The sequence below is a fragment of the Bufo gargarizans genome, chromosome 3, assembly GCF_014858855.1.
Source record: "Bufo gargarizans isolate SCDJY-AF-19 chromosome 3, ASM1485885v1, whole genome shotgun sequence".
Classification (NCBI taxonomy): Eukaryota; Metazoa; Chordata; class Amphibia; order Anura; family Bufonidae; genus Bufo; species Bufo gargarizans.
In genome coordinates, this window is record NC_058082.1 from 420,749,092 (window position 1) to 420,764,463 (window position 15,372).

Consider the following 15,372-nt stretch of genomic DNA (forward strand, 5'->3'; position numbering starts at 1 on the left):
CTCATAACAGTGAAAGACAATATTAAAATCTTTATTGAATAAAGTGGTATAAAAAGAAATCACAATACATCAGATAAAAAAGCAAAGGAGGATGGGGTGTCACTGGAAAGACACACATCATGAGGAGTAGTGCTAATGACTGCAGTACTGGAATGGCGACTAGCAATAATTATAGCAGAGCTGTGAACTCTGCCAAAACAGGGTATATACTGCCAGAGTGCAAAGGTAATGGCAATGATAATAACATTCACATAGCAGCGAACAATGCTGGAAAATAATCCAATGCAAAGATCCCAAAAGATAAGGCAGAAACCACAAGTCATGAGGTGATCAAAAATGAATATTGTTGTTATTATCTCTGTTTTCTCTTCTGAACCCCCCCTCCTCCCCCCAAGAACATGCATCCTCCACTGAGCCAAGCATGTATGTGTTCTGAATGGAAGAGGGGAGAAAGCTGCTGCCAGACATCACTGGTGGGACTGCTCATATCCCCCAGAACAAAAGGATCAGCCATGTTAACATGGTAGTCCTTCATATGCTGTCAGGAAGATTTGGGAGGTCCCTCTACACATAAGGGGGTTGGTAGAACTGCTGAAATCAGTGTGTTTGGCTGGAATACATCTAACATGTATGGCCAAAAGGGTATATTCACATGGCAGATTTTGATAAGGTCAAAATCCATTGCTTACCTGCGGCAGAAACTGCTGTGTTTTCGGCCCCAATTGTTCTCCTTGAATGTCATGGACCCATTCTCAGTACTCCAATTCAATGGAGCTAAGCCGCGAGCGGACATGTCCCTCCCTGGTGTGGCTGCCTGCAGCTTTAATCCCCCATTCCACGATCTTCAGCACTGCCTCCCACTTAAAGCAATGGGAGGCAGAATACATGTGGCCGCTGGCAGAAAATTACAAAGCAGGACAATAGTGTAGCATGCTGCGGCAAATTATAATAATAAGCCACACCTCTAACTCCGCAAAATGCATATCTATATGTAACACTCCAGATTGGTGTTACCACTCCTGCACGCTGCTATTGTCTTTAGTTGTCTAACACACTGTCACCTATGTATTCAGTTCCAGATTCACCACAATGTGCATCTATAATATTGTTATGTAACTGTTATAAATGTAATGTGCCTGGTTCACCAGCAGGTGGCAGCAAATATGGCAGATCTATCCTTAGACAGGATGGAACTCTCAATTCTCCCCCCTTTTGGGCAGAAGTGGGCGAGTCCTGCTTGCTACCAGAAGGAGGTGGGGCAGTTCTAGAGGAATCCGGTTCAGACTCCATGTTGGAGCTGACAGGACACTGAACGGTTCCTTGGCTGAAACTAAGTCAGACTAAAGAGTGGAGTGCAGCATAAAGGAGGAATCAAAGTTACTAAGCTAGCCTGTCAGTACAGCAGAGAGAAAGAGAGAAAGCAGAGTTGAATTTGCCTGCGAGTTCATGCTAAAGCCTGCTGGAACCAGGATAAAGCCTGAAAACTGTTTGGAGAAACGTTTATTCAAGTAAAGCTGCCAATTAACTTCATCTCAAGGTCTGGACTTAAGTTATTCTTTCAAATCCCTCAATTGTTCCCCCTTTTGAGTGCTTTGGAGCCAAAGCCCGGGGTCCAGTGGTATTCAGGTAGGAGCACTGTGACACACAGAGAGACATTTAGGCCGCACTACACCACTCAGCATTCCTACTAAAGCTGGGACACAATATATAAAGGGCCCTGGGTGGAGGTGCACATTGCAATTTTGGCGTCACAAACAGGATCTACTTTAGCCCTTGAAGGCCCCCTCTATCTGTAAAACCCCCTACAAGAGACTTTATAGCATCTACTTACAGTTGGAGAGTGTGAATCTGCATTAGTTGCAGCACTGTGGCAAAACAGGGGTTAATCGGCCATCTTGGATTTGGGCATTGTGTGTTGAGAAGAAGGACATCCACCCAGCAAAGGTGTTATGGTTACCTGCACAATTGCTTGTAGAGGTTACTCGAAGAGGGGAAGGAGTCCAATGGCAGCAACACAGGAACAGAGGAGAACGGAAACTGAATGGATGAATGATCCTGATATGCAGGAATGGCGGTGGCTCAATGGACCCGATAAGGTCCACGTGGTAGATGAGTGCCAAAGAACGAGGAAGGCAAGAGAGTAGTCAGGCAGTCCTGGGTCGGTACTCGGGATGGCAGGTACAAGGATTCAGGATGAGGCAGGAGAGTAGTCGACGGAGGCAGAGTTCAGTACACAAGCAGGTTAGCACACAAATACTGAGAGGCTGAAGCAAGACTACGGCTGAGATAGCTCAATAATCTGGCAAGCGAGGAAGTGACATGGTCTTCCTTAAATAGGGCATACACAGATCTGGTTGGTCAAACCAAAAGCAGGAAAATTCAGGTCAAGGAGGTGGTTCAAAAAAGTAACAGAAACTGTCCAGGAAGCTCTGTGGTCTAGTGAGCAAGGCTACAACCTAGGACGCTGGAGTCTCCTGGTTCAATCCCTGACAAAAGGGGAGGTCACCAAACAGTCTGCCTCCACAGAGGAACCATTCTTACAGCAGAAGGAACTAAAGTGCTCAGTACAAGTTCCCTGGAGGACAAAGAAACCAACTCTACCCCCTACAGGAAGTAGAAGCAGCGACCATTTTGGAAAAGGTAAAAGGCAGTTCCTTCTTCCCTGGATCCTGAGAAGCAATGTCCAGAGGTCTGAGTGGGTACTGTTGGGGAAAATAACCTTGCTAAAGACTGTTAGGGAGTATAATCTGCCTGTGAGAGCATTATACTCCCCAAAATTGAGCAATTACAGCGACTCTTAAAGGAGCCATGCACCAATTATGCTGCTGTTGCCCATAGCAACGCGCACTGCAGTCTATATTACATTGACCCCTCTAGTCTGGTACAGGGTATCAAGAGCCATGTCCGATAGTGAGGATAGTTTTTACTACTAATGTCCTTTTGGGACTAATTACACCACTTTCACTGCACCTACCTACTTAACTAAGACTTAGCTTTTATTTCATATTATTAAATAATTATGGTGTAAATAACTAATGTTAAAATTCTCAGTGATCACTGGCCATTTGTCTATCCTTTTAGATTACCCTGTCAGGACCGACATCTGACTGGGTTTGACACACACTTTCACTAACAGGCTGCGCGCTTGCCTGTATTAGTTGTTTATTGAGTGCAATTCATTTTATTTCTCTGTAATAGCCTAATGAACATCTGCCATAAAATTCAGAGCCTCACGCTGCCCCCCGACATGTTTCGCCGTATCACGGCGTCTTCAGGGGTTAGGGCAGAGTGTACGCGTGTCCTCCTTGCGGCCGACTTATAAAGCCTTTGTTTGTGACGTCATTATTGGGAGCCTCACTAGGGGGCGTGATGGAAGGTTTCTTCCCAGGTGCCGATTGGATGTACGCCGTGAATCGGCTTGCTGTCGTCATACCTACCACCCCTTGACCTCGGTTACTTCCCCTCAATTGGTCCTCGTCATTATCAGGCGTCTGTTTACATCATAGCTCCGCCCGTCTGACGTCGGCTGCCTTCTTCCAATTGGTCCACGTCATCAGGTGCTGTTACGCATGCGCAGTTGATGTGACTGCTCTCCGATTTTGAGCTATTGCGCATGCTCGCCGACTTAATCATCAGCCTTCCCAATACATTGAGCTCGACGTATCTCTGACGCGCATGTTCACGGACTTAGATTCCGGCTGACTTCCATTCTTGTTCTCTCTGGAGACTCCCTTCGGGAGGTATTTCCTTACACCCATCCCTTAGTATTCTATCCTTCTTAGGTTTATCTACCTACTATTAACTACTCCCACGTTATGATATTCGTGTATCACTTTATTTGTCTAATATATATTCACACTACCTTCTCTGATGCCCTCATATTTCTTTATTCTTCCTATTATTTTTCTATATATTGAGGTTACTTACAGAAGAAGGTTAGGATAGGTGGGAATTATTAACTAGTTTGGGGAATATGGGGTGCTATCACGGGTTATGGGGACAAGTGGAGGGGGGGGGGGAGGGGGGGAGACAGATTTAGTCGCTCCACATCCTTCATCCCATATCTTTGAATTGATGAGTTATCTGTTAGGGACATCCCTACACTCCAACTTCATGAAATGTTGTCTATATTTCATTATGTATCTTTTGTGATTTTCTTCATCTATCTCCAACTCTCTCTCCCCTTTTTTATTCCCTTAATGTGATATTAATTTTTATTTATTTATATACCTTCCAATGTATAATCCCCACATTCAATTTCCACTTGGGAACCTCATGGAAATTGAATGTGGGGATTATACATTGGAAGGTATATAAATAAATAAAAATTAATATCACATTAAGGGAATAAAAAAGGGGAGAGAGAGTTGGAGATAGATGAAGAAAATCACAAAAGATACATAATGAAATATAGACAACATTTCATGAAGTTGGAGTGTAGGGATGTCCCTAACAGATAACTCATCAATTCAAAGATATGGGATGAAGGATGTGGAGCGACTAAATCTGTCTCCCCCCCTCCCCCCCCCCCCTCCACTTGTCCCCATAACCCGTGATAGCACCCCATATTCCCCAAACTAGTTAATAATTCCCACCTATCCTAACCTTCTTCTGTAAGTAACCTCAATATATAGAAAAATAATAGGAAGAATAAAGAAATATGAGGGCATCAGAGAAGGTAGTGTGAATATATATTAGACAAATAAAGTGATACACGAATATCATAACGTGGGAGTAGTTAATAGTAGGTAGATAAACCTAAGAAGGATAGAATACTAAGGGATGGGTGTAAGGAAATACCTCCCGAAGGGAGTCTCCAGAGAGAACAAGAATGGAAGTCAGCCGGAATCTAAGTCCGTGAACATGCGCGTCAGAGATACGTCGAGCTCAATGTATTGGGAAGGCTGATGATTAAGTCGGCGAGCATGCGCAATAGCTCAAAATCGGAGAGCAGTCACATCAACTGCGCATGCGTAACAGCACCTGATGACGTGGACCAATTGGAAGAAGGCAGCCGACGTCAGACGGGCGGAGCTATGATGTAAACAGACGCCTGATAATGACGAGGACCAATTGAGGGGAAGTAACCGAGGTCAAGGGGTGGTAGGTATGACGACAGCAAGCCGATTCACGGCGTACATCCAATCGGCACCTGGGAAGAAACCTTCCATCACGCCCCCTAGTGAGGCTCCCAATAATGACGTCACAAACAAAGGCTTTATAAGTCGGCCGCAAGGAGGACACGCGTACACTCTGCCCTAACCCCTGAAGACGCCGTGATACGGCGAAACATGTCGGGGGGCAGCGTGAGGCTCTGAATTTTATGGCAGATGTTCATTAGGCTATTACAGAGAAATAAAATGAATTGCACTCAATAAACAACTAATACAGGCAAGCGCGCAGCCTGTTAGTGAAAGTGTGTGTCAAACCCAGTCAGATGTCGGTCCTGACAGGGTAATCTAAAGGGATAGACAAATGGCCAGTGATCACTGAGAATTTTAACATTAGTTATTTACACCATAATTATTTAATAATATGAAATAAAAGCTAAGTCTTAGTTAAGTAGGTAGGTGCAGTGAAAGTGGTGTAATTAGTCCTAAAAGGACATTAGTAGTAAAAAGTGTTGATTAACACACCACATCCCTGCTCTTAAAGGGGAAGTACAGTTATTATAGTGAGGATAGCACCCACTTGGCCCGCCGCGATCCACCAGCAGCTGAAGCTGCATGCATCGTGCCTCTTACTAAGCCATACTTTTTTGAAGCACCTTAGCTCCCACGTTATTCAGGAGAAGCCCTCCAAGAACATCTTCAGTATGTCGGTGATCTACTCAAAGAGGAGGATGACACATGGCAGAATGACCTTGCCCGATGCAAGGCTCACAGGAGGAAGTGCATTACAGGATTTGATAAAGAAAGAGGAAGAAAGGAAAAATATGGAGAGGATGCTTAGTGGAGAAGGTGACTTATCTGAAAGAAGAAAAATCATGAAAATATATAAAGAAATTGTGGAGGAAAAAGAGCGCAGAGAAAAGGGAATTGCATGAAGCCTCCAAGACTTCCTTTTAGCCACCTGCTGAAGACAGCACGCTTGGTATGACACTGCTAGATCCTTCAACCACTGATAGTGACTAGGGATGAGCGAACTCGAACTGTATAGTTCGGGTTCGTACCGAATTTTGGGGTGTCCGTGACACGGACCCGAACCCGGACATTTTCGTAAAAGTCCGGGTTCGGGTTCGGTGTTCATTGCTTTCTTGGCGCTTTTGTGACGCTTTCTTGGCGCTTTTTGAAAGGCTGCAAAGCAGCCAATCAACAAGCGTCATACTACTTGCCCCAAGAGGCCGTCACAGCCATGCCTACTATTGGCATGGCTGTGATTGGCCAGAGCACCATGTGACCCAGCCTCTATTTAAGCTGGAGTCACATAGCGCCGCCCGTCACTCTGCTCTGATTAGCGTAGGGAGAGGTTGCGGCTGCGACAGTAGGGCGAGATTAGGCTGATTAACTCCTCCAAAGCACTTGATTAATTGATCGATCTGCAGCTGTGGATCATTGAGCTGCTGATACTCAATTGCTCACTGTTTTTAGGCTGCCCAGACCGTTTGTCAGTCACTTTTTTCTGGGGTGATCGGCGGCCATTTTGTGTCTTGTGCGGTGCTGCGACCAAGTGCATCCAAGCTGCGACCAAGTGCATTTAACCCTCAATGGTGTGGTTGTTTTTTGGCTAAAGCCTACATCAGGGTGAAGCTGTCACACCAAGTGCATTTAACCAGCAATAGTCTGTTTATTTTTTGGCCATATACTACATCAGGGGCAAGCTGCGCCTGTCACCAAGTGCATTTAACCCTCAATGGTGTGGTTGTTTTTTGGCTAAAGCCTATATCAGGGTGAAGCTGTCACACCAAGTGCATTTAACCAGCAATAGTCTGTTTATTTTTTGGCCATATACTACATCAGGGGCAAGCTGCGCCCGTCACCAAGTGCATTTAACCCTCAGTAGTGTGGTTGGTCAAGCTATCACACCAAGTGCATTTAACCAGCAATAGTCTGTTCATTTTTTGGCCATATACTAAATCAGGGGCAAGCTGCGCCCGTCACCAAGTGCATTTAACCAGCAATAGTCTGTTCATTTTTTGGCCATATACTACATCAGGGGCAAGCTGCGCCTGTCACCAAGTGCATTTAACCCTCAATGGTGTGGTTGTTTTTTGGCTAAAGCCTACATCAGGGTGAAGCTGTCACACCAAGTGCATTTAACCAGCAATTGTCTGTTCATTTTTTGGCCATATATATACTACATCAGGGGCAAGCTGCGCCCGTCACCAAGTGCATTTAACCCTCAGTAGTGTGGTTGGTCAAGCTGTCACACCAAGTGCATTTAACCAGCAATAGTGTGGTTATTTTTTGGCCATATCCCAGTCTAATTCTGTCACTAAATCCATACCGGTCACCCAGCGCCTAAATACTAGGCCTCAAATTTATATCCCGCTAAATCTGTCGTTACCGCTGTCCTGTTGTGGCTGGGCAAGTTATTTAGTGTCCGTCAAAGCACATTTTTTGTTCTGGGTTGAAATACAATTCCCAATTTAGCAATTTCATAATTTAGTGGTTTCTGCTATATCAGAGCTATTTGAAATCTATCCCTAAAAGGGTATATAATATTCAAGGTGCACATAGGGTCATTCAGAATAACTTCACACACACGCTACTGTGCATTTCCAAGTCTAATTCTGTCACTAAATCCATACCGGTCACCCAGCGCCTAAATACTAGGCCTCAAATTTATATCCCGCTAAATCTCTCGTTACCGCTGTCCTGTTGTGGATGGGAAAGTTATTTAGTGTCCGTCAAAGCACATTTTTTGTTCTGGGTTGAAATACAATTCCCAATTTAGCAATTTCATAATTTAGTGGTTTCTGCTATATCAGAGCTATTTGAAATCTATCCCTAAAAGGGTATATAATATTCAAGGTGCACATAGGGTCATTCAGAATAACTTCACACACACGCTACTGTGCATTTCCAAGTCTAATTCTGTCACTAAATCCATACCGGTCACCCAGTGCCTAAATACTAGGCCTCAAATTTATATCCCGCTAAATCTCTCGTTACCGCTGTCCTGTTGTGGATGGGAAAATTATTTAGTGTCCGTCAAAGCACATTTTTTGTTCTGGGTTGAAATACAATTCCCAATTTAGCAATTTCATAATTTAGTGGTTTCTGCTATATCAGAGCTATTTGAAATCTATCCCTAAAAGGGTATATAATATTCAAGGTGCACATAGGGTCATTCAGAATAACTTCACACACACGCTACTGTGCATTTCCAAGTCTAATTCTGTCACTAAATCCATACCGGTCACCCAGCGCCTAAATACTAGGCCTCAAATTTATATCCCGCTAAATCTCTCGTTACCGCTGTACTGTTGTGGCTGGGAAAGTTATTTAGTGTCCGTCAAAGCACATTTTTTGTTCTGGGTTGAAATACAATTCCCAATTTAGCAATTTCATAATTTAGTGGTTTCTGCTATATCAGAGCTATTTGAAATCTATCCCTAAAAGGGTATATAATATTCAAGGTGCACATAGGGTCATTCAGAATAACTTCACACACACGCTACTGTGCATTTCCAAGTCTAATTCTGTCACTAAATCCATACCGGTCACCCAGCGCCTAAATACTAGGCCTCAAATTTATATCCCGCTGAATTTGAATACAATACATTGGGCCAAATAATATTTTTGTTGTTGTGGTGAACCATAACAATGAGGAACTTTATTTACAAATGCCTGCACGGGCAATAACAACCTATCTTGGCCCAAGTACAAATTTAATACTTCACTTTTATTGTTTAGTTCATTAAAAAGTGTCACTGATGTATGTGAATCACATGTGATGGGACACAAACACACGAACAGAATAGCCTACTAGAGTGTTAAAAACACGGTCACACAACCCACTGTGAGAGACGGTGGATGTGGCCGGTAAAAGGCGATGCATATAATCACTTGCTCCAAAATGCGTGAAGAGCAAAGGAGAATGCAGTGCCACCACGTCCCGCATGTATTGTACCAGTAAGATTCTACTGGACTGTCGGTCCAAAAACCATAGTGGGAGAGTAATGCCTCAATCCCACTATGTGGATCAAAAAAAAAAAAATGTTAGAATTCTGATTTTTGACCTATTTATTCCAAAAAGATACCTCCCAAGTTATAAAAAGGCAGTGAAAGCGAAACCTTCATTGAGTCCCTTTGGGTTTAAACTGTCAAGGCGATAAATCCACCTGGTTTCTTCTTGTAGAAGAATGACATCCAGGTTGCCTTTTCTTGCTCCTAAAGTCTTTTTACAGATGCCCCAGAATTTTAACACCCTATGGTCTCCCCCATGATGACTTCTGACATGTCTGGAGATGGATGTATTCGCAAGAGTATTGATGCTACTAATGTGTTGGCAGATCCTTCTCCTAAATTCCTGAGATGTTTTGCCAACATAAATTTTTAGACAGGGACATTGGATGGCATAAACTATACCTTTGGTCTTGCAATTAATATATTGCCTAATCTGGTATTCTTTTTTATCAACAGGATTGATGAAAGACCGACATTTCTTCACAAGAGGACAATAGACGCAGTTGCCACATGGGTAAGTGCCCACTACATTTGATTTCAACCAAGTTGTTTTTTGTGGTTCCGGACTAAAGAAACTATGAACTAGTACATCCTTGAGATTCCTGCCACGGCGATAGGTTACACTAGGATTGGATGTAATGATTGACCTCAGATCATTATCAGCCCACAAAACATGCCAATGCTTTCTAAGAATGCCAAACACCTTATTATTCTGTGCATCAAACGTGCCAATGCATCTCACCGTATGCACCTTCGAAACCACAGACGAGTTGGTCAGAAGTTCCGTCCTATTGGTCCTACTTGCCCTGGCATAGGCCTGATGTAGAACCTTTTTTGGGTAGCCTCTAGCCTCTTATATCGATCATATAAGATTTTACTTTCTTTTTCAAAACTAGCTTCGTCCGAGCAATTCCTACGGGCCCTGATATATTGCCCTATAGGTATTCCTTTCTTGAGGGGTCTAGGATGGAAACTATTCCATTCCAATAGACTGTTCGTCGCTGTGGGTTTCCGGTAAACTTCTGACCGGATGTGGCCATCAGGGTCCAGGGTCAATTTTAAATCCAGGAAAGTGATAGTGCTGTCATTTATCTCTGAAGTGAATGCCATGCCAATGGCATTATTGTTAAGTACTGTAACAAAACGGTGAAAGTTATCGGTGGTGCCATCCCAGAGGATTAGTACATCATCAATGTACCTCCCCCAAAATAAAATGTGCTGAGTAAATTCAAAAAAATCCGACGTGAAAACCCACCACCCCAAAAATAAATTAGCGTAATTTGGTGCACATTTACTTCCCATTGCGGTCCCGACAAGTTGTAGATAGTATTGGCCGTCAAAAAGGAAGTAATTGTGTGTGAGTAAGTAATGAAGGAGAGTTAGAAGAAACTCATTATGTGCGTGAAACTGAATACTTTTTGTTGACAGAAAAGTGGAAACCGCCTTTATCCCTAAATCATGCTTGATGTTAGTATAAAGGGCCTCAACATCGAGGCTGGCAAGTTTCGTTGTCTGAGTGACCTGGATATCCTGGAGCCTGATGACCACATCCTTAGTATCCCTAATAAATGATGGTAGGCTGGGCACAAAAGGTGCTATGAATTCATCAATATATTGACTGATGTTTTCGGTCAGACTGTTGTTACCAGACACTATCGGCCTGCCTGGTACCGGTTGTCTCTGTTTGTGCACTTTAGGGATCGCATAGATGGTAGCGATCGTCGGGTGTGCATTGAAAAGATATTTATATTCCTCTTTTGATATTAGTTTTTCAACCTTAGCGGCAGTCAAAATTCCTTTCAATTCCGCTAGGAACCTATCTGTTGGATTACAATCCAACTTCTGGTATGTGTCACTTTGTTTAACCAAGACCTCAACCATTTTTTGATAGTCCTGTTTGTCCATAAGGACAACATTGCCCCCCTTATCCGAAGATTTTATTACCAGGTCTTCGTTCGTGCTCAGTTCCTCTAGGGCCCGTTGTTCATCATTCCCAAGATTAAGTTGTGCAGTTGGTATTTTAGTACTTAAGGTTTTTAGATCCCTTGTTACTAGTTGTACAAACGTATCAATATTACCATACTGAGAAAAAGGGGGGGTGTACTTGGATTGTGATTTTAATCCCGAAAGTGGTGCCTCAACTGTATCTTGGGCATTTTCATCTAGGGTGTCTAATGATTCCAGGATGGCCAGAGCCTGTCTTTCATTGGCCTGAATTCGCTGGAAGTCTCTAGACTGTTGATTGAATGTTTTATGAAGGGCCAACTTCCTGGCAAACAGGTTAATATCTTTAACCTAGTTGAAACATTGGAAGGAGGGGGTTGGTGTAAAGGACAGTCCTTTATTGAGTATTTTAATATGCTCTGATCCCAGAGTGAAACTAGAAAGATTGATCACCCTAAGTGAATCAATTACGTCCTGGCGTTGTATGCCCACTTCTCCCTGTCCCTCACAGATGGGCCTTGGCCTAAAAAAGAGGGCAGGTTTGCGGATGGTGTAGTTGGTGGCATAGGTGTTGAAGGAGCACAAAAAACTCCAGATGATAAAGAGGGTAAGAATTGCGTTTGTTGTTGGGAACTGGCTGCAGAGGCAGGAGTGGATATTGTCATAATTGCGCTTGACACTGGAACAGACCACTGTGTTGCTTGCCATGTTTGACCAGATGGTAAAGCCCCACCTGTTTGTGAAGTAGGCACCCTGCTTTGATGTGGTTGTCCACGTCCTCTGTATTTGCGCCTAGGCGCCGCAGGTGGCCTTTGTGGGCGACCTTCTGATCCTGACCAGTCGGATTCCGAGAAATCAGACTGGGACTCACTTTGTCTATTGATGTTAAACCTCTTCGATTGAGTATTACCAGTATTGGGTCTGTATATTTGACCAGTGTCAAAATCTCTTTTGTCCCTTATATATTTATTATGTTTTCTTTCTTTAATTTCGATTTGAAAGGACTCAATATGCTTCTGTAGCCGCAACTCTTGTGAAATAAAATCAGGATTGGACCTAAGGTGTTGTATCTGGGAGATTTCTTGTTCTAATCGTCTAGCAGTACTCGTCAATGACAGTACTCGTCAAGTACTAATGCCAAATAGCACTTCCAGTGGAGTAGTGGGGTGATGAAACAAATCCCCCCCCCCCCTTTCTTCACAAATAAAGGGCAACAATTTGGATAGTCAGATAGGTCACCAGCACCTGCGGACGTGGCAAACACACCCTGGCATTAATAAACAGGGGTGGGTTTAACATATTTTTTTTTTTGATCCACATAGTGGGATTGAGGCATTACTCTCCCACTATGGTTTTTGGACCGACAGTCCAGTAGAATCTTACTGGTACAATACATGCGGGACGTGGTGGCACTGCATTCTCCTTTGCTCTTCACGCATTTTGGAGCAAGTGATTATATGCATCGCCTTTTACCGGCCACATCCACCGTCTCTCACAGTGGGTTGTGTGACTGTGTTTTTAACACTCTAGTAGGCTATTCTGTTTGTGTGTTTGTGTCCCATCACATGTGATTCACATACATCAGTGACACTTTTTAATGAACTAAACAATAAAAGTGAAGTATTAAATTTGTACTTGGGCCAAGATAGGTTGTTATTGCCCGTGCAGGCATTTGTAAATAAAGTTGTTATTAACCTTGCCCAGGTTAGGTCCTAAATCTATTATAACAATGAGGAAAACATCTAGTAAGGGACGTGGACATGGTCGTGGTGGTGTTAGTGGACCCTCTGGTGCTGGGAGAGGACGTGGCCGTTCTGCCACATCCACACGTCCTAGTGTACCAACTACCTCAGGTCCCAGTAGCCGCCAGAATTTACAGCGATATATGGTGGGGCCCAATGCCGTTCTAAGGATGGTAAGGCCTGAGCAGGTACAGGCATTAGTCAATTGGGTGGCCGACAGTGGATCCAGCACGTTCACATTATCTCCCACCCAGTCTTCTGCAGAAAGCGCACAGATGGCGCCTGAAAACCAACCCCATCAGTCTGTCACATCACCCCCATGCATACCAGGGAAACTGTCTCAGCCTCACGTTATGCAGCAGTCTCTTATGCTGTTTGAAGACTCCGCTGGCAGGGTTTCCCAAGGGCATCCACCTAGCCCTTCCCCAGCGGTGAAAGACATAGAATGCACTGACGCACAACCACTTATGTTTCCTGATGATGAGGACATGGGAATACCACCTCAGCATGTCTCTGATGATGACGAAACACAGGTGCCAACTGCTGCGTCTTTCTGCAGTGTGCAGACTGAACAGGAGGTCAGGGATCAAGACTGGGTGGAAGACGATGCAGGGGACGATGAGGTCCTAGACCCCACATGGAATGAAGGTTGTGCCACTGACTTTCACAGTTCGGAGGAAGAGGCAGTGGTGAGACCGAGCCAACAGCGTAGCAAAAGAGGGAGCAGTGGGCAAAAGCAGAACACCCGCCACCAAGAGACTCCGCCTGCTACTGACCGCCGCCATCTGGGACCGAGCACCCCAAAGGCAGCTTCAAGGAGTTCCCTGGCATAGCACTTCTTCAAACAATGTGCTGACGACAAGACCCGAGTGGTTTGCACGCTGTGCCATCAGAGCCTGAAGCGAGGCATTAACGTTCTGAACCTGAGCACAACCTGCATGACCAGGCACCTGCATGCAAAGCATGAACTGCAGTGGAGTAAACACCTTAAAACCAAGGAAGTCACTCAGGCTCCCCCTGCTACCTCTTCTGCTGCTGCCGCCTCGGCCTCTTCTGCTGCTGCCGCCTCGGCTTCTTCCTCCGCCTCTGGAGGAACGTTGGCACCTGCCGCCCAGCAAACAGGGGATGTACCACCAACACCACCACCACCTCCGTCACCAAGCGTCTCAACCATGTCACACGGCAGCGTTCAGCTCTCCATCTCACAAACATTTGAGAGAAAGCGTAAATTCCCACCTAGCCACCCTCGATCCCTGGCCCTGAATGCCAGCATTTCTAAACTACTGGCCTATGAAATGCTGTCATTTAGGCTGGTGGACACAGACAGCTTCAAACAGCTCATGTCGCTTGCTGTCCCACAGTATGTTGTTCCCAGCCGCCACTACTTCTCCAAGAGAGCCGTGCCTTCCCTGCACAACCAAGTATCCGATAAAATCAAGTGTGCACTGCGCAACGCCATCTGTAGCAAGGTCCACCTAACCACAGATACGTGGACCAGTAAGCACGGCCAGGGACGCTATATCTCCCTAACTGCACACTGGGTAAATGTAGTGGCAGCTGGGCCCCAGGCGGAGAGCTGTTTGGCGCACGTCCTTCCGCCGCCAAGGATCGCAGGGCAACATTCTTTGCCTCCTGTTGCCACCTCCTCCTTCTCGGCTTCCTCCTCCTCTTCTTCCACCTGCTCATCCAGTCAGCCACACACCTTCACCACCAACTTCAGCACAGCCCGGGGTAAACGTCAGCAGGCCATTCTGAAACTCATATGTTTGGGGGACAGGCCCCACACCGCACAGGAGTTGTGGCGGGGTATAGAACAACAGACCGACGAGTGGTTGCTGCCGGTGAGCCTCAAGCCCGGCCTGGTGGTGTGTGATAATGGGCGAAATCTCGTTGCAGCTCTGGGACTAGCCAATTTGACGCACATCCCTTGCTTGGCGCATGTGCTGAATTTGGTGGTGCAGAAGTTCATTCACAACTACCCCAACATGTCAGAGCTGCTGCATAAAGTGCGGGCCGTCTGTTCGCGCTTCCGGCGTTCACATCCTGCTGCTGCTCGCCTGTCTGCGCTACAGCGTAACTTTGGCCTTCCCGCTCACCGCCTCATATGCGACGTGCCCACCAGGTGGAACTCCACCTTGCACATGCTGGACAGACTGTGCGAGCAGCAGCAGGCCATAGTGGAGTTTCAGCTCCAGCACGCACGGGTCAGCCGCACTACAGAACAGCACCACTTCACCACCAATGACTGGGCCTCCATGCGAGACCTGTGTGCCCTGTTGCGCTGTTTCGAGTACTCCACCAACATGGCTAGTGGCGATGACGCCGTTATCAGCGTTACAATACCACTTCTATGTCTCCTTGAGAAAACACTTAGGGCGATGATGGAAGAGGAGGTGGCCCAGGAGGAGGAGGAGGAGGAGGAAGAGGGGTCATTTTTAGCACTTTCAGGCCAGTCTCTTCGAAGTGAGTCAGAGGGAGGTTTTTGGCAACAGCAGAGGCCAGGTACAAATGTGGCCAGCCAGGGCCCACTACTGGAGGACGAGGAGGACGAGGAT